At 36.2% G+C, this 24,926-nt stretch overlaps 1 long non-coding RNA gene across 1 annotated transcript in view; it reads right to left on the bottom strand.

The window, feature by feature from the left end:
• Positions 1 to 10,453: 10,453 nt before the first annotated feature.
• Positions 10,454 to 24,926, bottom strand: part of LOC309620852 — a 76,448-nt gene continuing 61,975 nt past the window's right edge. The window contains exon 2 of the long non-coding RNA XR_014239700.1: positions 10,454 to 24,926. This exon is cut by the window's right edge and continues 15,820 nt beyond it. This is a non-coding gene — a long non-coding RNA (uncharacterized lncRNA).

Raw genomic sequence — 24,926 nt, 5'->3', positions numbered from 1 at the left:
GCAATTAGCGAAAGAAAAACAAAAAAACCCCAAAGTTAGCAGAAGGAAAGAAATCATAAAGATCAGATCAGAAATAAATGACAAAGAAATGAAGGAAACGAAAGCAAAGATCAATAAAATTAAAAGCTGGGTCTTTGAGGAGATAAACAAAATTGATAAACCATTAGCCAGACTTATCAAGAAAAAAAGGAGAAGACTCAAATCAATAGAATTAGAAATGAAGAAGGAGAAATAACAACTGATACTGCAGAAATACAAAGGATCAAGAGAGATTACTACAAGCAACGATATGCCAATAAAATGGACAACCTGGAAGAAATGGACAAATTCTTAGAAATGCACAACCTTCTGAGACTGAACCAGGAAGAAATAGAAAATATGAACGGTCCAATCACAAGCACTGAAATTGAAGCTGTGATTAAAAATCTTCCAACAAACAAAAGCCCAGGACCAGATGGCTTCACAGGCGAATTCTATCAAACATTTAGAGAAGAGCTAACACCTATCCTCAAACTCTTCCAAAATATAGCAGAGGGAGGAACACTCCCAAACTCATTCGAGGCCACAATCACTGTGTTACCAAAACCAGACAAAGATGTCACAAAGAAAAAAAACTACAGGGCAATATCACTGGTGAACATAGATGCAAAAATCCTCAATAAAATACCAGCAAACAGAATCCAGCTGCACATTAAAAGGATCATACACCATGATCAAGTGGGGTTTATTCCAGGAATGCAAGGATTCTTCAATATACGTAAATCAATCAATGTGATACACCATATTAACAAATTGAAGGAGAAAAGCCATATGATCATCTCAATAGATGCCGAGAAAGCTTTCGACAAAATTCAACACCCATTTATGATAAAAACCCTCCAGAAAGTAGGTATAGAGGGAACTTTCCTCAACATAATAAAGGTCATATATGACAAACCCACAGCCAACATCATCCTCAGTGGTGAAAAACTGAAACCATGCCCACTAAGATCAGGAATAAGACAAGGTTGCCCACTCTCACCATTATTACTCAAAATAGTTTTGGAAGTTGTAGCCACAGCAATCATAGAAGAAAAAGAAATAAAAGGAATGCAAATCGGAAAAGAAGAAGTAAACCTGTCACTGTTTGCAGATGACATGATACTATACATAGAGTATCCTAAAGATGCTACCAGAAAACTAGTAGAGCTAATCAATGGATTTGATAAAATAGCAGGATACAAAATTAATGCACAGAAATCTCTTGCATTCCTATACACGAATGATGAAAAATCTGAAAGTGAAATTAAAAAACACTCCCATTTACCACTGCAACAAAAAGAATAAAATATCTAGGAATAAACCTACCTAAGGAGACGAAAGACCTGTATGCAGAAAATTATAAGACACTGATGAAAGAAATTAAAGATGATACAAATAGATGGAGAGATATACCATGTTCTTGGATTGGAAGAATCAACACTGTGAAAATGTCTCTACTACCCAAGGCAATCTACAGATTCAATGCAATCCCTATCAAACTACCACTGGCATTTTTCACAGAACTAGGACAAAAAATTCCACAATTTGTATGGAAACACAAAAGACCCCGAATAGCCAAAGCAATCTTGAGAAAGAAAAACGGAGCTGGAAGAATCAGGCTCCCTGGCTTCAGACTATACTGCAAAGCTACAGTAATCAAGACAGTATGGTGTTGGCACAAAAACAAAAATATAGATCAATGGAACAGGATAGAAAGCCCAGAGATAAACCCATGTACATATAGTTGCCTTATTTTTGATAAAGGAGGTAAGAATACACAGTGGAGAAAAGACAGCCTCTTCAATAAGTGGTGCTGGGAAAACTGGACAGCTACATGTAAAAGAATGAGATTAGAACATTCTCTAACACCATACACAAAAATAAACTCAAAATGGATTAAAGACCTAAATGTAAGGCCGGACACCATCAAATTCTTAGAGGAAAACATAGGCAGAACACTCTAGGACGTAAATCACAGCAAGATCCTTTTTGACCCAGCTCTGAGAGAAATGGAAATAAAAAAAAAAATAAACAAATGGGACCTAATGAAACTTAAAAGCTTTGCACAGCAAAGGAAGCCATAAACAAGACGAAAAGACATCCCTCAGAATGGGAGAAAGTATTTGCAAGTGAAAAAACTGACAAAGGATTAATCTCCAAAACATACAAGCAACTCATGCAGCTCAATATGAAAAAAACAATGAACCCAATCCAAAATGGGCAGAAGAGCTAAATAGACATTTCTCCAAAGAAGATATACAGATTGCCAACAAACACATGAAAGAATGCTCTATATCATTAATCATTAGAGAAATGCAAATCAAAATTACAATGAGATATCATCTCACACCGGTCAGAATGGCCATCACCCAAAAATCTACAAAGAATAAGTGCTGGAGAGGGTGTGGAGAAAAGGGTACCCTCTTGCACTGTTGGTGAGAATATAAATTGATACAGCTACTATGGAGAACAGTATGGAGGTTCCTTAAAAAACTAAAAATAGAACTACCATATGGCCCAGCAATCCCACTACTGGGCATATACCCTGAGAAAACCATATTTCAAAAAGTCATGTACCAAAATGTTCATTGCAGCTCTATTTACAATAGCCAGGACATGGAAGCCACTTAAGTGTCCATCAACAATTGAATGGATAAAGAATATGTGGATTATATATACAATGGAATATTACTCAGCCATAAAAAGGAACCAAACTGAGTTATTTGTAGTGAGATGGATGGACCTAAAGACTTTCATACGAGTGAAGTCAGAAAGAGAAAAACAAATACCGTATGCTAACACATATATATGGAATCTAAAAAAAGGTCAGAAGAACCTAGGCGCAAGACGTCAATAATAATGCAGACCTACTAGAGAATGGACTTGAGGATACAGGGAGGGGGAAGGGTAACCTGGGACAAAGTGAGAGAGTGGCATGGACATATATACACTACCAAATGTAAAATAGATAGCTAGTGGGAAGCAGCCGCGTAGCACAGGGAGATCAGCTCGGTACTTTGTGACCATCTAGAGGGGTGGGATACGGAGTGGGGAGGGAGGGCGATGCAAGATGGAAGAGATATGGGGCATATGTATATGTATAACTGATTCACTTTGTTATAAAGCAGAAACTGACACACGATTTTAAAGCAATTATACTCTAATAAAGATGTTCAAAAAATTTTTCACTGTGTTCATCTCTTCTTTTCCCAAGTTCAGTTAGCATTCTTTTTAGTATTGCTTTGAATTCTTTATCAGGTCAATTATTTATCTCTGTTTCGTTAGGACATTTTTCAGGAGTTTTTCATGTTCTTTCATTTGAAACATTTCTGTGTCTTCTCATTTTGCTTAATTTTCTCTGTATGAATGAAGTTAGGTGAAACAGTTACCTATCACAGTCTTTAAAAGATATCTTTGTGTGGGACCATTTCTAAGCAGTCTGCGTGTGCCCAGTGCCTTTGATGGGAGAGCTGGAGTTGAAGTGAGCACAGGCCATGTCTATTTCATGGTATGCTGGCAGCCAGCACTTTGGTGGGACATACGTCTGCAGTTGCAGGGGTTAAACCAGAGCCAGGTGCAAGCTGAGGTTTCTATGCTCAGTGGACATCACCACCCTATTGGTATAGGGTTGGAGCCTAAAGAGCTGGATAGGAGTCCTGAGGGAGTTTGGTTTCTCCATGTGGTGATGGCAGTCTGTATTGATTTGGATCATGGCCAGGGCCTGGTGGCTTGGGGCAGCACTTCTGTGCTGGTTTCCTATTTTACCCCTTGGGTGTGCCTTGTTTAGATGCTAGGTTGGGGCCAGAGAGATTGGTGGCACACTACTGAGCTGGCTTCATATCCTCCCAAAGTTGTGTAGGTATGCAAGCTCCAGTGATGGTGTTCTCTGCCCTGAATCTAGTTTTGCTCCCCCCTGAGTGTGTGCACGGATGCCTGTGCTGGCAATGGCTGCCTCCACCCTAGTCAGAGGCAAGGACAAGGTCCAAGCCAGCTTTGTTTCCTCCACGTGTGCACATTCTCATTGGCACAGCACCCTTCCCCTTAATGAGTAGCAGCACTGGAACAAGAGAAGCTGGAACAGAATCCTGGTGTGTACTGGTGGTGGGGGGGGTATGCTGGGGTGGTCCTGGCAAGCCAGCTGGAGCCCCAAGCAGTTTTTAATCTGCTATGTCCACGCTGTGACTGGAAATAAGCAAGTCTGTGTATGTGCGTCTTAAAGGCAAAGAGCAGAATCTCAGTTTCTTATAGCCGTCTGGTAAACCCCACTGGTTTTCATACTAGCTAAGGGGCTTATCTTCCCAGTGTTGGACTACAGGACTGGCATGTCTGATATGTGGCTCAAACCCCTTGCTCCCCAGGGAGGATTCCCAAACTTGTGATATCCCCTTCCTCTTCTGTGTCCCCCACTGGGGGTGCAAGTCCCAACCAGATTGCTTCACCTTCCTTCCTACCCTACTCTGTGTGAATCTTTCTTTACAGCCTTGCTCGCAGAAGAGCTGTCCTTCTAGCCCCCAGGTCAATTTAAGTGAGAGTCATTCTAAATGTAGTTGTAGTTTTGATGTGTTAGTGAGGGGGAGGTGAGCTCAGTGTTTTCCTACACCACCATCTTTCTCTGACCATTCTACAGTCAAATGATTTTTGAGAAGGGCACCAAGAATACACAATGGGGAAATAATGCACTCTTTAACAAATGGTGTTGAAAAAACTGGATACACACATGCAATATAATGAAATTGGATCCTTATCTTACACCACACCCAAAAATAAACTCAGCATCATTTAAGGACTTAAACATAAGATCTGAAATTGTTAAACTAGAAGAAAACATAGGTGAAAAGATTTTTGACGTTGGTCTTGGCAATGATCTCGTTGGATATGACACTGAAAACACTGGCAAAAAAGGAAAAATGGACAAGAGGGAGTACATCAAACAAAAAAGCTTCTGCAGAGCAAAGAACAATCAAAGAGTGAAAAGGTGACCTATGAAATATGAGAAAATATTTGCAAGACATACATATGATAAGTGGCTAATATCTGAAACGTATAAGAAACTACTTCAAGTGGATAGCCAAAAAACAAGTAATCTGCTTTAAAATTGGGCAAAGGAACTGAATAGATAGTTCTCCAATAAAGACATGCAAATGGCAAACAATTATATAAAAAGGTGCTCAACATCAGTAATCATCAGAGAAAAGAAATCAAAACCACAATGAGATATCACCTCACACCTGTTAGGATGGCTATTATAAACATATCAAAACATAACAAGTGTTGGTGAGGATGTGAAGAAATTGGAACACTTGTATACTGTCAGTAGAAATATAAAATGTTGTAAACATTATTGCAAACATTATGGAAGCTCATTAAAAAATTAAAAATCGAATTACCATATGACCCAGCAGCCCCACTTTTGGGTATTTTTCTAAAGGTATTCAATATTTGCACTGCCATGTTCATTGAAGCATTATTCGCATAAGACAAGATGTAGAAACAATCTGAATGTCCATAACAGATTAATGGGTAAAGAAAATATTTTATACACACACACACGGAAATATTTTTCATCCTTAAAAAAGAAGGAAATTCTTCCATATATGACAGCATGGATAAACTTGGAGGATGTTATGCTAAGTAAAATAAACCAAACACAGAAGGAAAAATGCTGCAGGATTCCACTTATCTAAAGTATCTAAATAAATAAAGTATACAAAATAGTCAAACTCATAGAAGCAGATAGTAGAATGGTGGTTGAGAAAGCCTCAAGGAAGGGGACATGGGGAGTTACTATTCAATGGGTATAAACTTTCAGTTGTGCAAGATGAACAAGTTCTAGAGATGGGTTGTACAACATTGTGCCTATAGTTAACAATACTCTATTGTACACTTAAAATTTGTTAAGAAGGCAGATCTCATGTTATGTGTTGTCTCTAGAAAAAAGATAAAACAAAAACCAAAAGAGAAGGAGGAAACTCTTAGAGGTGACAGAGATATTTATTACATCATTTGTGGCAACGGTTTCATGGGTGTATGCAAATGTCAAACTCATAAAATTGCATACATTAAATATGTGCAGTTTTTAAAATATCAATTATACCTCAATCAAACTGTTAAAAAAAGACTAGGAAAAATAAGAAAATAATTACCTTCACTTATTCTTTCTCAATGCCCTTCCTTTTTTTCCTTTTTTTTTTTTTTTTGCAGTCTGAGTGTCTGATCTATATCATTTTCCTTCCATCGAAGAACTCTTTCTAACATTTCTTCCAAGGTACATCTACTGGCAACAATTTCCCTCAATTTTTGTTTGACTGACACAGTCTATATATCTTCTTCACTTTTGATGGATAATTTTGCAGGGTACAGAATTCTAGGTTGGTGTTTTTTTCTCTCAATACTTTAAATATTTCACTCCAATTTCTTCTTACTTGCATGGTTTCTGAGGATAATTCAGATATAATTTTTATGTTTACTCTTTACTGGTAAAGTGGTTTTTCTTTTTTATGTTTTTTATTGAATAAATTTGACATATAATATTGTAAAAATTTAGGGTGTACAATGTGTCACTTTGATACATTTATATATTATAATATAATTGTCATTGTAGGGATATTTATCACATTACATAATTATAGAACAATATTGTTTTCTATATTCATTATACTGTGCATTAGATCTCTATGGCTTATGTACTACTTGTTGCAAATTTGTACCATTAAACAACATCAGTCTTATCCACCCACCCCCGTCTCCTGATGACTACCACTTTATTCTCTGTTTTGAGTTTGACTATTTTATATGCCACATATAAGTGATATCATACTGTACTTATCTTCCTCTGCCTGACTTATCTCACATAGCATAATGTGCTCAAGGACCATCCATGTCATCGCAAATTGCAGGATAGCCTCGTTTTTCATGGCTGAATAATATTCCATTATATAATATATATAATATATATCACCATACCTTTTTTGTTTGTTTATTTTTATGATTTTTTCCCTTTTCTCACATATATATTTAGTTTTTATTGGAGTATAGCTGATTTACAATGTTGTGTTAGTTTCTGCTGTACAGCAAAGTGAATCAGTTATAAATATACACATACCCACTCTTTTCAGTTTTTTTCCCATATAGGTCATTATAGAATATTGAGTAGAGTTCCCCGTGCTATACACTAGGTCCTTATTAGTTATCTGTTTTGTAAATCATATCTTTAAATAAGTTTTTTAAAAATTTATTTTATTATTAATTAATTAATTAATTAATTTTTACCAGTATATCCCTGATATTTTAAAAATAATTTTATTGGAGTATAGTTGATTAACAATGTTGTGTTAGTTTAAGTTGTACAGCAAAGTGAATCAGTTATACATATACATATATCCACTCTTTTTAGGTTTTTTCCCATATAGGTCATTACAGAATATTGAGTAGAGTTCCCTGTACTGTAGAGTAGGTCCTTATTTAGTTATCTGTTTTGTAAATCCTACCTTTTTAAAAACAATTTTTTGGAAAATATATATTTTTTTAACCAGTATATCCCTCATATTTTTTTACAAAAATATTATTGGAGTATAGTTGATTTACAATGTTGTGTTAGTTTAAGGTGTACAGCAAAGTGAATCAGTTATACATATACATATATCCACTCTTTTATATATTCTTTTCTCATATAGGTCATGGCAGAGTATTGAGTTTCCTGTGCTATAAAGTAGGTCCTTATTTGTTACCTATTTTACACATAGTAGTGTGTATATGTCAATTCCAATCTCCCAATTTATCCCTCCCCCACTTCCCCTCTCATAATCATAAATTTGTTTTCTACATCTGTGACTCTATTTCTGTTTTCTAAATAAGTTCATTTGTACCATTTTTTTAGATTCCACATATAAGCAGTATCATATATTTGTCTTTCTCTGTCTGACTTACTTCCCTTAGTATGATAATCTCTGGTTCACCCATATTGCTGCTAATGTCATTATTTCATTCTTTATTATGGCTGAGTAATATTCCATTTTATATATGTACCACATCTTCTATACCCATTCCTCTCTCAATGGATATTTAGGTTGCTTCCATACCTTGGCTATTGTAAACAGTGCTGCAGTGAACATTGGAGTGCATGTATGCTTTTGGATTATGGTTTTCTCTGGATATGTCCCAAGGAGTGGGATTGCTGGATCATACTGTAGTTCTATTTTTAGTTTTTTAAGGAACCTCCATACTGTTCTCCATAGTGGTTGTAACAATTTACATTCACACCAAAAGTGTAGGAAGATCCCCTTTTCTCCACACCCTCTCCAGCAATTATTGTTTGTAGATTTTTTGATGATGGCCAATCCTTTTATTTATTTATTTATTTATTCATTCATTCATTCATTTATTTATTTATTTTTAAGTATTTATTTATTTATTTGGCTGCATTGGGTCTTAGTTGCAGCACATGGGATCTTTGTTGCAGCATGCGCATTCATTTGTTGCAGCTCGTGGTCTCTCTTGTTGTGAAGCATGGGCTCCAGAGTGCACAGGCTCAGTAGTTGCAGCATGTGACCTCTTTAATTGTGGCACTCAGGCTCTAGAGCACACAGGCTTAGTTACCCCGCAGCATGTGGTATCTTAGTTCCCTGATGACAGATCAAACCTGCGTCCCTTGCATTGAAAGGTGGATTCTTAACCACTGGACCACCAGGGAAGTGCCTGGGATCCTTTTATTTCTTCTTCTTTGATCGCCATGGCTAGGACTTCCAAAACTATGTTGAATAATAGTGACGAGAGTGGACACCCCTGTCTTGTTTCTGATCTTAGAGGAAATGCTTTCAGTTATCACAGTTGAGAATGATGTTTGCTGTGGGTTTGTCATATATGGCCTTTATTATGTTGAGGTATGTTCCCTCTATGCCCACTTTCTGGAGAGATTTTATCATAAATCGGTGTTGAATTTTGTCAGAAGGTTTTTCTGCATATATTGAGATGATCATGTTATTATTCTTCAATTTGTTAATATGGTGTATCACATTGATTGATTAGTGTATATTGAAGAATCCTTGCTTCCCTGGGATAAATCCCACTTGATCATGGTGCATGATCCTTTAATGTATTGTTGGACTTGGTTTGGTAGTATTTTGTTGACGATTTTTGGGTTTATGTTCATCAGTGTTATTGGCCTGTAATTTTCTTTTTTTGTGATATCTTGGTCTGGTTTTGGTATCAGGGTGATGGTGGCCTCATAGAATGAGTTTGGGAGTGTTCCTTTCTGTGCAATTTTTTGCAAGAGTTTGAGAAGGATTGGTGTTTTCTCTAAATGTTTGATAGAATTCCCCTGTGAAGCATCTGGTCCTGGACTTTTGTTTGTTGGAAGATTTTTAATCACAGTTTCAATTTCCTTACTTGTGATTGGTCTGTTCATATTTTCTCTTTTTTCCTGGTTCAGTCTTGGAAGATTGTACTTTTTTAAGAATTTGTCCATTTCTTCCAGGTTGTTCATTTTATTGGCATATAGTTGCTTGTAGTAATCTCTTATGATCCTTTGTATTTCTGCAGTGTCATTTGTAACTTCTCCTTTATCCTTTCTAATTTTATTCATTTGAGACCTCTCTCTTTTTTTCTTGATGAGTATGACTAAAGGTTTTTCATTTTGTTTATCTCCTCAAAGAACAAGCTTTTAGTTTCCTTGATCTTTGCTATTGTTTTCTTCATCTCTATGTCATTTATTTCAGCTCTGATTGCTATGATTTCTTTCCTTCTACTAACTCTGGATTGTTTTCTTCTTTCCCTAGTTGTTCTAGGTGTAAGGTTAGGTTGTTATTTGAGATTTTTCTTGTTTCTTGAGGTAGGATTGTATTGCTCTAAACTTCTCTCTTAGAACTGCGTTGGCTGCATCCCATAAGTTTTGGATCGTCGTGTTTTGTTGTCATTTGTCTCTAGGTATTTTTTTATTTCCTCTTTGATTTCTTCAGTGATCTCTTGGTTATTTACTAGCATATTGTTTGGCCTCCATGTGTTTGTGGTTTTTTACAGTTTTTTCCCTCTAATTCATTTCTAATCTTAGAGTGTTGTGGTTGGAAAAGATGCTTGATATGATTTCAATTTTCTTAAATTTACCAAGGTTTGATTTGTGACCCAAGATGTGATCTATTCTGGAGAATGTTCCATGTGCACTTGAGAAGGAAGTGTATTCTGTTGTTTTTGGATGGAATGTCCTATAAACATCAGTTAAGTCCATATGGTCTAATGTATTATTTAAGGCTTTTGTTTCCTTATTAATTTTCTGTCGGGATGATCTATCCTTTGGTGTAAGTGGAGTGCTAAATTCCCCCACAATTATTGTGTTACTGTTGATATCCCCTTTTATGGCTGTTAACATTTGTCTTATGTATTGAGGTGCTCCGATGCATAAATATTTACAGTCATTATATCTTCTTCTTGGATTGATCCCTTGATCATTATGCAGTGTTGTTCTTTGTCTCTTGTAATAGTCTTTATTTTAAAGTCTATTTTGTCTGATATGAGTCTTGTTATCCAGCTTTCTTTTGGTTTCCATTTGCATGGAATATCTTTTTCCATCCCCTCACTTTCAGTCTGTATGTAACCCTAGGTCTGAAATCGGTCTCCTGTAGAGAGCATATATACGGATCTTGTCTTTGTATCCATTCAGCCACTCTGTGTCTTTTGCATGGAGCATTTAATCCATTGACATTTAAGGTAATTATTGATATATATTCGCCTATTCGCATTTTCTTAATTGTTTTGGGTTTGTTTTTAGATGTTTTTTTCTTCTCTTGTGTTTCCCACCTAGAGAAATTCCTTTAGCATTTTGTTTAAAGCTGGTTTGGTGGCGCTGAATTCTCTTAGCTTTTGCTTGTCTATAAAGGTTTTGATTTCTCAGTCAAATCTGAATGAGATCCTTGCTAGGTAATCTTGTTTGTAGGGTTTTCCCCTTCACCACTTTAAATATATCCTGCCACTCCCTTCTGGCCTGCATAGTTTCTGCTGAAAAATTAGCTGTTAACCTTATGGGGATTCCCTTGTATGTTATTTGTTGCTTTTCCCTTGATGCTTTTAATATTTTTCTTTGTATTTAATTGTTGTTAGTTTGATTAATATGTGTCTCAGCATGTTTCTACTTGCGTTTATCCTGTATTGGATCCTGCTTCCTGGACTTGGGTGACTGCTTCCTTTCCCATGTTAGGGAAGTTTTTGACTATAATCTCTTCAAGTATTTTCTCAGACCCTTTCTCTTTCTCTTCTTCTTCTGGAGCTCCGATAATTAGAATGTTGGTGCGTTTAATGTTGTCCCAGAATTCTCTGAGACTCTCATTTCTTTTCATTCTTTTTTCTTTATTCTTCTTGTGGCAATTATTTCCACCATTCTATCTTTCAGCTCACTTATCTGTTCTTCTGCCTCAGTTATTCTGCTATTGATTTCTTCTAGTGTATTTTTCATTTCAGTTATTGTGTTGTTCATCACTTATTGTTTGTTCTTTAGTTCTTCTAGGTCCTTGTTAAACATTTCTTGTTATCTTCTCAATCCTTGCCTCCATTCTATTTTCGAGATCTTGGATCATCTTTCCTATCATTACTCTGAATTCTTTTTCAGGTAGATTGCCTATTTCCTCTTCATTTATTTGGCCTTGTGGGTTTTTACCTTGCTCCTTCGTCTGCAACATAGTTCTCTGTCATCTCATTTTGTTTAACCTACTGTGTTTGTGGTCTCCTTTCCACAGGCTGCAGGGTCGTCATTCCTCTTCTTTCTGTTGTCTGCTCCCTGGTGGGTGAGGTTGGTCCAGGGGCTTGTGCAGGCTTCCTTGTGGGAGGCACTGGTGCCTGCGTTCTGGTGGGTGGAGCTGAGTCTTTTCCCTCTGATGGGCAGGGCCATGTCAAGTGGTGTTTTGGGGGTGTCTGTGAGCTTAGTATGACTTTAGGCAGCCTGTCTGCTTATTGGTGGAGCTGTCTTCCTGTCTTGCTGGTTGTTTGGTGTGAGGTGTCCAGCACTGGAGCCTGCAGGCAGTTGTGTGGGGCTGGGTCTTGTTGTTGATATGGATACCTCTGGGAGTATGCACACCAATTAATATTCCCTGGGCCACGGAATTCTCTGGCGGTCCAGCATCCTGGACTTGGCTCTCCCACCCTGGTGGCCCTGACCCAACCCCTGGCCAGGGAACCAAGAGCCCACAAGCTGCAGAGAGAGGCCAGAGAAAAAGGAAAAAAGGGAAAAAAAGGAAAAGAAAACAGACAAACCAAAACAAGACAAATAACAAAACAAAAACAAACAAACAGCAACAACACAAAAAAATTAAAGAAAAAAAACCAGACAAACGAAACCCAAGATGAATGATAGAAATGAAACCTAACAAGCAGAAACAAAGAAACAGACAAAAAGAAAACAACAAAGAAAACAAAAAACATGAGAATAAACAAACAAATGTACTCAAAAATGCAAACTATCAGTAAAGATTAAACTAACCAAAAAGAAAAAAGAAAACAAAAGCAGAAAGAAAACTAAGAAAAAGCAAAGGAAACATAAAACAAACACAGAAACACAATCAAAAAAAGAAAAAGAAGAAAAAGAAAAAACACAAAACAACAAAAAATAAAGTAAAAATAGAAAAATAAAAAATATATATTAAAAAAAATTAAGAAATAAAAAAATAAATAAAAAATAAAGAATGATAAAAACAGCAACAATGACAACTCAACAAAATGAAACAAACAAAAAAGAATAATAGAAATAAGAATATTTTCTTGAGGCCTCCACTGTCAGTGTCCTTGCCCCCCCAGTGAGCCACAGCCAACCCTCACCTCCCCAGGAAGCCGCCCAATACCTCTAGTTAGGTCTCTAGACCCACTGTGGGCATTTTGGGCGCAGCTCAGACTGTGACCTGGGCCAACTCCCTTGTGTACTTTCTCACAGCATCCACTCCTACTAAAACTAGACCAGTCTCAGTTGCGTGAATACTCATTGTCTATTCATACGTTCCACAGATGCAGGATTTACCAACCTGATCATGGGGATTCAATGCAGCTTGTGCAGCTGCATGGAGAGATTTCCATTCCTCTTTCCTAGTCATACTGCCCCTGGATAGATGGACAGATGAATGGATAAGGAAGATGTGGCACATATATACAATGGAATATCACTCAGCCATAAAAAGGAACGAAACTGAGTTATTTGTAGTGGGGTGGATGGAGCTAGAGACTGTCATACAGAGTGAAGTAAGTCAGAAAGAATAAAACAAACACCTTATGCTAACACATATATGTGGAATCTAAAAAAAAAAAAGAAAGAACATCATCAGAAGAACCTACGGGCAAGACAGGAATAAAGATGCAGACCTACTAGAGAATGGACTTGAGGATACGGGGAGGGGGAAGTGTAAGCTGGGACAAAGTGAGAGAGTGGCATGGACATATGTACACTACCAAATGTAAAATAGATAGCTAGTGGGCAGCAACCACATAACACAGAGGGATGATCTCGGTGCTTAGTGACCACCTAGAGCAGTGGGATAGGGAGGGTGGGAGGGAGGGAGATGCAAGAGGGAAGAGATATGGGGACATATGTATATGTATAACTGATTCACTTTGTTATAAAGCAGAAACTGACACACCATTGTAAAGCAATTATACTGTAATAAAGATGTTAAAAAATACAAAAAAATTAAAAATAGAAAATAAAACTCAAAAAAAAGAAAAAAAAAGTGTTATTATTATATAAAGATAGTATTCTCATCAAGTCCCAGGGATCAAAATGTCTCAATCATTTCTTAATCTTCTCCACAACCCATTCACTCTTTATGATTGTTTATGCCCATGGTTTTATTTCTGAAATCATGTATTCACTGCCAAAGTAATATAAATATTTGGCAAATATTTAGAAGACTTGAAAGGGTTCTGCTATAGTATACAGTTGACCCTGGAAAAACACAGGTGTTAGGGGCACTCCACACAGTCAAAAACCCATGTATAACTTATAGTCAGTCTTCCTTATACAGAGTTCTTCTGGATCTGTGGTTCAACCGTATCCATAGTTCTGAATTCGGGGATTCAACTAACTGCAGATCATGTAGTACTGTAATAGTTATTATTGAAAAAATCCACATATCTGTGGACCTATGCAGTTCAAACCCATGTTGTTCAAGGGTCATCTGTATTGGGTAGGTGAGGATACATTCAGCATTTTCTACTGGAAAAGACTGAGCTGCTTCAAGCTGAAAGAAATTCTTATAGATTGATATTGCCAGTATTTGCTTAAAAATGTGGTTTGGATTTTTATGTTAGAGGATGTAATTGCCTTTCTTGCTTATTTGGATGTAACATAAATACTTCCCTGAAATTCACTAGGTAACTATTAAAGGTGACACTCTACTCTGGCTGGCTATTGGATATTCCATCCATCATTTCTTCACTTCAAGCTAGAATAATCTTTGTCATTCCTAATACATGGGTCATCCTGCTCTTTGGAAACTAGGCTGATCTATTAATTGCTGAAAATGAAGTTTTAAAATTTTGTAAAGAACAAAAGTACAAATAAAGAGGAAACTCTATTTACATTCTGCCAAATTAACTTTGCTCACTCATATGTTTATTTTCACAATTACAATTAGTATCTTTAAAAATACTTGGGCTTATGTTAAAGCTTCATTTAGTCATTCATTTACCAAATATTTACTGAGTGCCTACTCTTTGCCAGAGACTGTATTAGAATCAAGAGATAAAAAGACACACAGTGAAAAAGAGCCACAATCTAACATGTAAGACAAGTATAGTGAACAAATATCTACAGTTCAAAGTCAGAAAGGGGCTAATGAATGTATATAAGGTGCTATGGAAGCAACAGGGAGAAAGTAACTGGGCTGTTCCACTGGTCTATGTGCCTATTTTTATGCCATACTGTTTTGTTTACTAAAGCTTTCTAATATAGCTTGAAATCAGAAAGTGCAATGTCTCCAGCTTTATTCTTCTTTCTTGGGATTGCTTTGGCTATATGGGGTCTTTTGTGGTTCCACACGAATTTTAGGTATTTTTTTCTATTTCTTTGAAATAATGCCGTTGGAATTTTGATAGGTATTGCATTGAATCTTTAGATGGCTACAGGTAGTATGGATATTTGAAAAATATTAATTGTTCCAATTCATGAACGTGAGGTATATTTCCATTTACTTATTTCTTCTTCAATTTCTTTCATCAAAATCTTATAGTTTTCCATGTACAGATCTTTCACTTCCTGGGTTAAATTTATTCCTAAATATTTCATTGTTTATGATGCTACCATAAATGGGATTGTTTTCTTAATTGCTCTTTCAGATAGGGTTTTTGTGTATAGAAATGCACCTGAATTTTGTATATTGATTTTGTATCTTGCAACTTTACCAGATTAGTTTATTAATTCTAACAGTTTTTTGGTGTAATCCTTAGAATTTTTTATATATAAGATTATGTCATCTGCAAAGAGAGACAATTTTATTTCTTCCTTTTCAATTTGGATGACTTGTATTTCTTTTCCTTGCCTATTTGCTCTGGCTAGGTCTTCCCGTACTATGTTGAATAGATGTGGCAAGAGTGGACACCCTTGTCTTGCTCCTAATATTAGAAAAATTTTAAGCTTTTCACCATTGAGTGTGATGTTAGCTCTGGACTTGTCATATATGGTCTTTATCATGTTGTTACCTTCCTTTTGTGTCTAAATTGTTGAGAATTTTTATCAAGCATGAACGTTGACTATTATCAAATGCTCCTTCTTCATCTATTGAGGTGATTTTTATCCTTCATTCCATTAATGTGGTTTATCACAGATTGATTTGCATATGTTAAACCATTCTTACATCCCAGAGAGAAATCTAACTTGATCTTGGTATAAGATAAATTTAAAATGCTGTTGAATTCAGTTTGCTTGTATTTTGTTGAGGATTTTTGTATCTATAATAATCAAAGATGTTGCCCTGTAATTTTCTTTCCTTGTAGTGTCCTTGTTTGGCTTTGGTATGATGGAAATGCTGGCCTAGTAAAATGAGTTTGGAAGTGTTCCCTCTTCTTCAGTATTTTGGAAGAGTTTGAAAAGAATTGGTATTAATCCTTCTTTAAATGTTTGGTAGAATTCACCAATTAAAGCCACCAGGCACTGATTTTATATTTTCTCAAGATTCAATGTGGTAGGTTTTATGTTTCTAGGATTTTAACAATTTCTTCTAAGTTATACATGTTTTAGGCTTATAGTTTTTTATAGCAGTCTCTTATAATCCATTGTATTTCTCTGATATGAGGTATATTGTCTCCTCTTTCATTTCTGCTTTTATTTGAGTCTTCTTTCTTTTTTTCTGTTATTCCAGCTAAAGTTTTGTCAATTTGTTTATCTACTAACACACCATTGTAAAGCAATTATACTCCAATAAAGATGTTTTTAAAAAAGCAGCTCTTAGTTTTATTAATCTTCTCTAATGATTTTCTGTTCTCTATTTCATTTATTTCTTCTCTTTATTTGCTTCCTTCTGCTAACTTTGATCTAAGTTGTTCACCCATATTTACTGAAGTATAGTTTATTTACAATATTATATTCATTTCAGGTGTACAATATAGTGATTCAATATTTTTATAGATAATACTCCATTTAAAGTTATTATAAAATATTGGCATTATTCTATGTGCTGTGCAATATATCTTTGTAGCTTATTTATTTTATACATAGTAATTTATACCTCTTAATGTCCCATAACTTGCCCCTCTCCACCTCCCTCTCCCCACTGGTAACCACTAGTTTGTTCTCTATATCTGTAAGTCTCTGTTTTGTTACCTCCATTCATTTGTTTCATTTTTTAAGATTTCACATATAAGTGAAAACATGCAGTATTTGTCTTTCTCTGTCTGACTTATTTCACTATGCATAATACCCATGAGGCCCACCCATGTTGTTGCAAATGGCAGAATTTCATTCTTTTTATGGCTGACTCTTTAACATTTCTTTTAGAGTAGGTTAATATTGTTTAACTCAGTGTTTGTTTGTCTAAGTTCCTTATCTCTCTTTCAATTTTAAATGATAATCATGCTGTGTAGAGATTCCTAGGTTGCAGATTTTTCCCTTTCAACACTTTAAGTATATCATGCCACTTCATTCTGGCCTGCAGAAAAATCAGCTGATAGCCTTATGGAGGCTCCCTTGTATATGACTTTTTCTCTTGCTGCCTTTGGAATTCTCTCTTTAACTTTTGCCATTTTAATTATGATATGTTTTGTTGTGGATCTGTTTTAGTTCATATTGGTGGGACCCTATGCTTCCTGTATCTAGATATCTGTTTCCTTCTTCAGGTTTGCTAAGTTTTCAGCCATAATTTCATCAAATCCATTTTCATCCCTTTCTTCCCTCTTCTCCTTCTGGGACGCCTATAATGCACATGTTGCTACATTTCATGTTATTCCAGAGATCTCTTAAAATATTCTCTTTTTAATTTCTCTTTTTGCTGTGATGATTGGGTGATTTTCATTATTCTACCTTCCAGATCACTTATGCATTCTTCTGTATCATCTAGTATGCTATTAATTCCTTCTAGTGTGTTTTCCGTTTCAGTTATTGTATTCTTTAGATCTGACTGGTTCTTTTTTATATTTTCTAGTTCCTCATTAAAATTCTCACTGTGTCCATCTATTCTCTTCCCTAAGTCAGTTAGCATTCTTATTATAAATGCTTTGAATGCTTTATCTGGTAAATTGTTTATTTCTGTTTCATTAGTTCTTTTTCAGCTGTTTTCTCTTGCTTTTTCAATTGAGAACAATTCCTCTGCTTTTTCATTTTGCTAAACTTTCTCTGTCTCTATGAAATTAGGTGAAACTGTTACCTATTGTAGTCTTGAAGGGTCGTCTTTATGTGGGAGCATCCATACACAATCTGAATGTGCTCAGTGGATTTGGTGGGAGATCTGGATTTGATGCAAACACAAGTCACATATATCCTCAGCAATGGCCACCCTCATCCTGTTCAGATGCCATGCCAGATCCGAGCTGGCTTTGTCCCTCAAAACCATGCACTTCTTTTGGCCACAGCAGCTCTCACCTTAGTGTGGAGCTACACTATGGAGCAAGAGGGTCTGGAGTGGGCAGCTGGTGTGGGCTGGGGCACATGCTGGGTCAGTCTTGGGAATCCTGCCAGAGTCCCGGGCAGTTTCAATCCACTTCCTCTGCCTTAATTCATAAGTAAGCACACAAGTGTGTGCTTTTCATGAGTGGAGTCTACGTTTCTTACAGCCCTGTTGTCAGTCCCATTGTTTCTCAAACCAGCTAAGGGGACTCATCTTTCCAGTATCGGACCTCAATGCTGGGGTTCCCAATATGTGGTTTGCACTGCTCACTAGCCAGAGAGGATCTCAGAGGCTGTGTAATACCCCTCCTTTTCTGTGTCATCTCCCATGGATGAAGGTCCCAACCTGATCACTTCTCTTCTCTTTATACCTGATTCCATGTTGACCTTTCTTACAGCCTCAGTTGTATAAGTCTTCCTGACAGTCTCCTGTTTGTTTTCAGTGAGAATTGCTCCACATGTAATGTATTTTTGGTGTGTATGTGGGGGAGGTGAGCTCCATGTCCTACTCCACAATCTTGATCTCTTTCCTTACAATCCACATACTTTTAATATTGTGTATCTATTAACATATTATTTTAGGTACAGTTCCAAATATTTTTGTCTTTTTTTAAAAATTAATTAATTAATTAATTATTTATTTTTGGCTGTGTTGGGTCTTTGTTTCTGTGCGAGGGCTTTCTCTAGTTGCGGCGACCAGGGGCCACTCTTCATCGCGGTGCGCGGGCCTCTCAACATCGTGGCCTCTCTTGTTGCGGAGCACAGGCTCCAGACGCACAGGCTCAGTAATTGTGGCTCACGGGCCTAGTTGCTCCGCGGCATGTGGGATTTTCCCAGACCAGGGCTCAAACCCGTGTCCCCCGCATTGGCAGGCAGATTCTCAACCACTGCGCCACCAGGGAAGCCTGATATTTTTGTCTTTTAACCTTTAGAGTAGTAGTAAGTGATTTACATACCGTCATTACAACTTTAGATTATTCTGAGTTTGAGTATTTACTTACTTTTACCATTGTGTTTTATACTTTCATATGCTTTCATGTTACTAATTTGTGTTCTTTCATTTCAGCTGGATGAGTTCCTTTCAGCTTTTCTTGTGAGGCATGACTAGTTATGTTGAATTCCTTCAACTTTTGTTTGTCTGGGAATGTCTTTATCTCTCCTTCAGTTCTGAAGAACAACTTTACTGGGTATAACTTATTCTTGGTTGACAATTTTTTTCTTTTAGCTCTTTCAGTATATCATCCCACTCTCTCCTGGTCTGCAAGACTTCTGTTGAGAAATACGCTTGTATACTTAAAAGATTTTCCTTGTATGTGATGTTTTTTTTCCTCTATTTTTTTTTCAAAATTCTCTCCTTGTCTTTGGTTTTAGACAATTTTATTACAATTTGTCTTTGAGAATATCCTTTGGGTTGAATCTGTTTGGGAACCTAGGTGTTTCATGTACTTGGATTTTCACTTCTCCCCAGATTTAGGAAAGTTTCATCCATTATTTCTTTAAATAATATTTCTTCCCCTTTCTCCATCCCTTCTGTTTTGGGATTGTCATAATGTATAAATTTCTTTTCTTGTTGGTATCCCATAGTTCATGTAGGCTTTCTTCACTCTTTTTCATTCCTTTTTCTTTGTCATCCTCTGTATTGATAATTTCAAAAGGTCTGTCTTCTACTTCAAAGTTAGATTCCTTCTTTTGCTGGATCCATTTTGTGATTATTGTTCTCAAGTGCATTTTTCATTTCATTTATTGTATTTTCCAGCTCCAGAATTTCTGTTTATTACTTTTTATTTTTTTATACCCCTGTTAAACTTCTCATCTCTTCATGTATTTTTCCCTGACTTTCTTAAGTTGTCTTTCTGTCTTTTCTTGTAGATCACTGAGTTTCCCAAAAACAGTTACTTTGAATTCTCTGTCAGGCAAGTCATAAGATCTCTAGTTTTTGAGGGTCACTTATTGGGGAATTATGGTGTTCCATTGGTAGTGTCATGTTTCCTTGATTTTTCATGTTCCATGAAGTCTTTGCATTTGAGACTATAGTTGCCTCCTCCAATCTTTACTGACTGGCTTTGTGAGAGAAATATATTTATCTGTCAGCCTGCTAGGGATTCTGAAGCTTTCTCAGACCTTATCTATGAATGTGGCTACTCCACACTTCTTGTGAATCCTTAAGTTTGTATGTCTTTTCTCAATTCTGAAATATCAGACTGAGTGCTGACAGTCTCCTGTTTGCTTCCTGTATAGCTGTGATGAATGCCCAAGTTTGTGTGCTTTCTTCCAACCCTGCTGGTTTGGGCTCACTTCCTGCAGGCACTCATACTCACACCATCTGCAAAGACTCACACTCCCTGCTCATGGGGGTGCATATAGAGAGTTGCCCACAGGGACATGTTATCTGTTTGAGGTTAGTGGAGCATTGGGGGTGCCTGTGCATCAGTCGTGGGGTAACCTCAAGTGAAGCATCCCCAGCAGCTCAAGGGCATGTTTCCTGATACAGTTTGTGAAACAGTTAATAGGATCTTTGTTTCTCTTATGAGTTCCAAGCCCTGGATGCTGTGCGCCCAGTTTCACCTCACCCCTAAGATATGCAGATTACCTCAGCATTCTGGATGGGGTGATAAGGAGTTAGACCTCTTTGGCAGTGTACTATGCCATTGGGAAAGCTAGGTGCTCCCTCACCAATCTCTCAGATCCCCCATGGGGGGAATCACAGGTTGAGGGACTCTATTTTGTCACTGAGCTGTGCTGAGTTGGGGAAGAGGTAATGTAGGTAAAGTGAAAGTGATACTCTTACCCTCCTCATTGTGTTCAATCTCAGACTTTTTGTTCCAACAGTGTGCTGGAACTTCTCCTCTGGACTCCTATAAACGTACTCTCATCCATGGGTAGTCAAAATCTGTGTCCTTTGGGTGGAAGATTGTAGAAAACTCCTATTCTGCTATCTTGTTGACATAATTCTTCTATCTATTTCTAACTGAATCAGTTTTTGGTAGTTTGTATCTTTCAAAGAATAGATCCATTTTAACTAAGTTGTCTATTTAACATAGTATTGTTAAGGGTGTTCTTTTATTAAGCATAATACTATAGGATCAGTGATGCTCTCTCCTTTTTCATTCCTCTTGTTCACAATTTGTGTCTTCTCTCCTTTTCTCTTGTTGAGCTTGGCTAGAGAATTATTAGTTTTATTCATTTTGTCTTAACCTGGTAAAATGGTATTGTCATAACTAATGAAATAGAGATAAATGGGATAGAAGCTTTTAGGTGAACTCTTTAGGAATAATTACATTTTGATTTTTCCAGACTTTTGGTAACTTGAAAACTTAGAATTTTGCTAAATTAATTTAAATGATGGGAATCCATTGAGGTCTAGATCACTTTTAATTAAGATAAAATATTGGAACACTGATTGCTAGACAAGTCTAAGTTTACCTGCTTTTGTTTTCTTATGAGAGAAAAACTAAAGATGTTTGCATTTATTAGACACATATCTTATACCATATTGAGGAAAGAAATTATGCTGTGAGAAAATATATGTTTTTAGAGGTTATAGAATATGTTCATAAGTTTGCCAATCAGAAAATACTGGTATGATAAACAGTTCACAATTGCTTGCCTCTTAGCTTTCACTAGAGATTATTGTTTTTAAGGTTTAAAAATTGTAATATATATGTAATTAAAGCTACTAGAAATAATAAGGGAAGCATTTTAATACAGAAAGGAAGTAGGATATATGTTTTCAGTAAGAGAAGATATAAGGAATGGAAATATTTTTGTTAAGGGAAAAGAAAGTAATTTTTCCTGAGGCTGGTTATTTCTAAATGAGAAAAAAATAAGGGAAAAGCTAATATGTATACAGAGAGCTGTAGAAGGTTTGTGGAAAAGAAACCTTGAGAAAAGAGTTTTATTCATGGTCAAGACTGCCTAAGATTAGATTTAATTTAATTAAGAAAATAAATTTTGTTATTAAAAGTAAGACTGGAGTTTGGTTTTATCTCCATGTCAAGAGAACAAAATTTTCTTAGACTACTGAGCTGCTTTAGATAAAATTCTAAATTGAAGTTCTTTTGACCTCTAGCTAACTTTGGTATGCTTCAGAGGGTCCTTGAGGCATCTCAGAGAGAAATATTAAACTAATTACCATTATTTGGTATGTTAAACTACATGGGGAAAATAGTCAGATAACTGATGATAAACATTCTTAGTTTATACTCTATGGATAAATGTCATTAACATAAATGTTCTATATAAAATTTCTAAAATTTTGATCTGTCCTGGTATAATGTTATCAGTCATAGTTCTCATTATTATCTTAAAATGTATGTTAAATGTTAAAATGTTGGTTAAGCTTCTTTGTCAATTGCTTTGTAATCAGATCTCTAACCGTGGCTTTTAATTTTTTTGTCATTCACAGACAGTTATTATTTCACTCTGATGCTTTTGCAAAAATGCTTCATCTTCAAGAAGATTCCTAGAAGGGACTTTTTGCCAAGTACAAGTTTCTGATAACTTTCAGATCATACTGCTGAACTGAGTAACAAATTAAAGAATTCTAACAGAAACCCTGATGGTTTCATAAAGCTGTTAATAAAAGATTAAGATCAAGGATTAGTTACATATGACTGAGTGAACTGATGAACACAGTTAGAATTTTCATATTTTTTGTCTGAAATATTACTGCCTTTTAATCTGTGTTTTCCAGATATAAGGAAACCTTTCCCTTCAAACTAATTATGACTCACAGCAACTTGGTGAATTATACCTTTGTAAGCAGAATTGAAACATTTATCTCTTCTCTCTACCTAATCCCTCCAGAAATTAGAAACTCTTAGGTTCCCAGAAGCCTTATCAGGTTAATAAGAACGTTCACATCCTGACAGGTACAGGAATCTCAAGACATTTTGGGGACCTCAAGAAGAGAAGGATTCACCCATATCTATAGATATTACAGGTAAAATATAATGGCAAGTCCTTGACATAAATTTCCTGGGCTTGAAAGGCCTTTTATAAAAGTTCAATCTGAGATCCCTTATGAAAAGTTCCAGCATAGCCAATTTAAAAGAGCCTATATGATCAATTAACCAGAAATATTTTGCAAATAATTAGTCTTAATTTGGCTATATTTGGTAGAAATGAGGGTAATTTTAGAGAGGAAAATATTATGTTTTGGTGAATATTAAATTCTAGTTTTGTTAATTGAGGTCTGTATTTACTGCCTAAGACTCACTTCCCAGGTAGCTCCTTGCTGTTATGTTATATTATTGTAAAGTTTAATTGAATTGTTAAAAGACATTTTATGTTTGTTTCTTAAGCCTATCACTGTAATCTATCTTTGGATGAAGATCAGATGCTCCATAACATGCAACCAGGGGATTATGAATCCTGGAAAAGACATCCTTTAAAGGACTGTCTCCAACCTAGCTAAAGGGATCCTCATCAGGTATTCTTAAGTAGTTCATGAACAGTAAAATTGAAGGGAATTGACTCCTGAATTCATATTTACCACTTGAGAAGGGCCTCTACCTTGGACTGATCTATAGAAAGGACTTCTGACCCCCCAAAACAGCCACACCAGAATGAGAAGACAGCAATTGTACACAGCTGACCCAAGAATATGGACCACACATGTGAGACCCATCCTATTAATTCATTTGAACAGTTTACCAAATGTTTATCTTCCTATCAAACTGAAAGTTATTGTTTTACTTCTAGCTAAACTTTTGCTCTGATGTGCAGGATGGAAAGAACATTCTCTAGTAAAATTGTCATAGAGTATAGCTATTCATGACAAGTATTACTGCTTGCTTTAAGTCTACTGCTAAAAGCATATGCACAATGTTTTGTGACAATTCTGTATAACTGATAAAATGTATAGCCTATAAAATATTTCCCCATTAGCATACCTCTGTGCTTGTTCACTATGTCTGATTAGTTTTCCCCCAACATGAATAACTAGGCAAATGTTTGTAAACAAAAAGCAGGCTTAGCACCAAGAGACACGATGGACCCAGGGTAGGCAACAACAGCCCTGGCACCAAGGGACAAATGTTTTGATCATCAATGCTCTCTATTGAAAGATTTGCAATCAAAAGGAGAAAATGATGGAGAAAATGTTCCATATTGAAGTAGGGGGAAGTCATTCTGGCTTATACATGATTTAACCTAAACCAGAACAGCCTCCTTTGTGGCCTGGCAAACATACATTGTGCATCTGCTTTAACCATTGAAAAAAATTCATTTAAAAGTCCAGATGAAGTAACTGTGGTTCAGGCATGAAAATGAAGCTGGGTGGCCATTGTGAATGTGGTTTCAAACATGTTCCTGTATTACTGAGAACTTGAATTTTTTGAACTGTATAAGACTCAAGGACACCACCAGGCATTCTCAAAACAATATCTGCTAGCAGCTGTCAACTGCAACCTTATGGTCTCAAGGTCTCCTCTTATAACTATGAAACCTTTCTCTTACTTTATGAATAGTAGTGGCAAATGATACAACTCAGGCCATAGCCTTTCAACAGAGGGCGCTAGATTCTTTAGCTGGAATAGTACTAGACAATAAAATTACTTTAAGTTATATTTTAGCAAAGAAAAAAAGAAATATACTGGCCAGTATAGTGGCCAGTAGCTCCTGTTCTATATAAAATGCCCTTGGATATGTTGAAACCCAAATAAATAGAATAAATCAAAAGCCTACTTGGTTACAAAATATATGTAAAGAGGACCCACTTCAAAACATTTTTTCCTGGTTGCCATCTCGAATAGGTGAACTCTTTTGGGGAATACTACAGGGTGAATTTTGATCATTATCCTTATTGCAATATGTCTACTAATTTTCAAATGTTTTTCCAGGG

The sequence above is a fragment of the Balaenoptera borealis genome (genome assembly GCF_965194805.1).
Source record: "Balaenoptera borealis genome assembly, chromosome: X".
In the NCBI taxonomy this organism is placed as follows: Eukaryota; Metazoa; Chordata; class Mammalia; order Artiodactyla; family Balaenopteridae; genus Balaenoptera; species Balaenoptera borealis.
Note: the sequence above shows the minus strand (reverse complement) of the source record. Positions and strands in the feature narration are given on the sequence as shown.